This window comes from Nicotiana tabacum, chromosome 4 (assembly GCF_000715075.1).
Source record: "Nicotiana tabacum cultivar K326 chromosome 4, ASM71507v2, whole genome shotgun sequence".
Lineage (NCBI taxonomy): Eukaryota > Viridiplantae > Streptophyta > Magnoliopsida > Solanales > Solanaceae > Nicotiana > Nicotiana tabacum.
In genome coordinates, this window is record NC_134083.1 from 142,250,244 (window position 1) to 142,252,753 (window position 2,510).

A 2,510-nucleotide genomic window follows, 5' to 3' on the forward strand; every position below is an offset into this window, starting at 1 on the left:
CATGTGAATTATGCGATGCACGGTGTGAATTCAGCAAAGGTGTGCGATCATGTTTTGGTGCAGTGTGTCGTGATTGATACAGTGTTCATCTGGAAAAAAAATTAGGTCTCGTAGAAAAAATTCAGAAGTTGGAACTTGGCTCTAAAGCTTGTTAGCTAAGGCTGTAGGGAGGATCTTCAGTCTGGCTCGAGCCAATGTGCTCAACTGGGTTGTGATAGCACGGGTAGGTGCACGAGACGATAAACAATGATTTTAGACAACTCTGGACCAGTCCTTAGCACGTTCGAGGACGAACGTATGTTTAAGTGGGGGAGAATGTGACGACCCGACCGATCGTTTTGAGCTCTTGTGCGTCGCTCAACAATTTGAGGCATTGAGTAGCTTCACTTCAGGTATTATGACTTGTACGTGTGGTCGGAATTGAATTTTGGGAAGTTCGAAGTTGATTTGAAAAGGAAATTCTATATTCGGAAGCTTTAAATTGGAAGAATTGACCAAGGTTTGACTTTTGAGAAAACGACCTTGGAATCGGGATTTGAAGGTTCCAACAGGTTTGTATGATGATTTCGGACTTGGGCGTATGTTCGGATTGAGTATCGGGTCACCTGGGAGCATTTTGGCCCCTATTATGGATAGTTGGCATTTTTGATGAGTTTCATAAGTTTGGGTTGAAGTGGATTTTGATGTTACCTATGTCCGTTTGGGATTCCGGGCCTAGGAATAGCTCCGTATGGTGATTTTGGTCTTAGGAGTGCATCCAGACATTGATTTGGAAGTCCGTAGGTCGTTTCGGCGTTAATTGGCAAAGTCCGTAGATATCCTTCTCCATACCATGAAGTATCTTTGACTAACTTTGTCCTAATAGTTCCATACCCTTTTTATTTGTAGAGTTCATCAATTTTGCCCATGATAGGAGCAGAATATCCCTCCCCCCCACCACAAAAAAAGCTAAAAGAATTGAAAGTAAACTGCTAAGGCATGCTTATCAATTGAAGAGAAGGATACCTGGATCAATAGTCTGTACGATATTCGTCGCGCACCTGGGAAAAAAAGATGTAAATCAAATGAAATGCTGACATGAATCTCAAGATGAAAGAATGAAACCACCGTGGAGATTACCTATTACTACTCCTACCACGACCCCATTGTCTACCTTCTTGAAATCCCCAATCAAAATCCACATGAATAGGGCGATCATCAGGAATTGTCCCACTGATCAAAATCAGTCTTCCAAACATGTCACAATACTGAGTAATGCTTGATCTTGCCCTGTTGTCATCACTCTATGCAATGCAGACATAAAAGTAGAAGCAAGCTTCATAAAGCATACAAAAGGGAGAGTAGTATATTAGTGTGATAACCAAGTAATTCAACTTCAGTAAGAAACATGTAAAAATTAGATGAACAAGTATCACTAGCATTGAATATTGACAAGGCAACCATCCTAGGAGGATTTAAATATGACTTTAGATATAGAAAAGGACTGAAAAAGTTTAGATTACTGTTAAAAGAAATTTCCACCTCTCAATCATGATCTGATAACTTATAACATAGAGACCATGAAGCATGTATATCTCCTTAGACAGCACACTAAAAAGGAACTCAATGATTTTTTTTGGCAAGTCAGAAGAAATTAAGTGTGAGTTAGCTCGATCTATCTCCGCCATACTAGTTTCCCAATAGTTAGATACGAGTTACTATGTCGACTGAAAAATTCAGATGTAAAAACTGTTTGTTCCAAAAAGCATCAAGAATCTCCTTTTGCTCTCTCAAAACTCCTTATTTAAGCACCCATGTTCGGATAACTGAGTGTAATACTGATGTGGGCTAGTCTTGTTAGTTGGGTTATATCTTGTAACTGGGCCTAGCCCAATTTGTATTTATACTTTCATTTTATATAGTTAGTAGCTTAGTTAATTTGGGCCCCTACTGGGTCATATATAGTATGGGCATTGTCTCATTTGTACAGATAAGAGAAAATGATTTCTTCTTCCAAAATAATATCTCCCGATTCTCTCTAAGCTCAATATAAACCTTAACCATTGTTGCTCAATTCGAGCATTAATTTTGCATTTCTAACATGGTATCAGAGTGGAAAGCATTAGATCTAGTGCTTGGCTCCCTTCCGATGCTAAACTCGTAGTGTTTTACTCGCGTTTTCTCATTTTTGGCATTTGAGATCATTTTTTTTGTGTTGTTTCAATATCGTTCTTCCGTCTCTCGATTTGAGGTCTGAAGGTACCTGGATTGTACTGAAGATTCATTTTTTAGTCTTCATCAATTATGAGAATCTCTGCGTCGATTGGAGTTGTTCTGATAACTAGGGTTTTGGTTCGTCAATTTTCATCCGGCTGAGTTCATCTGGTATGTTAGGGTTTCTTATTGGAGATTATTTTGAAGATTAGGGTTCTTCTATTGCTGCTACTAGGCCGTCTCCTTCTGGTCGCGAAGGTGTTGGTAACATCGTCTCTCTCATCATCTGATTTTTTTTATTGCCTCTGCTTATTGCT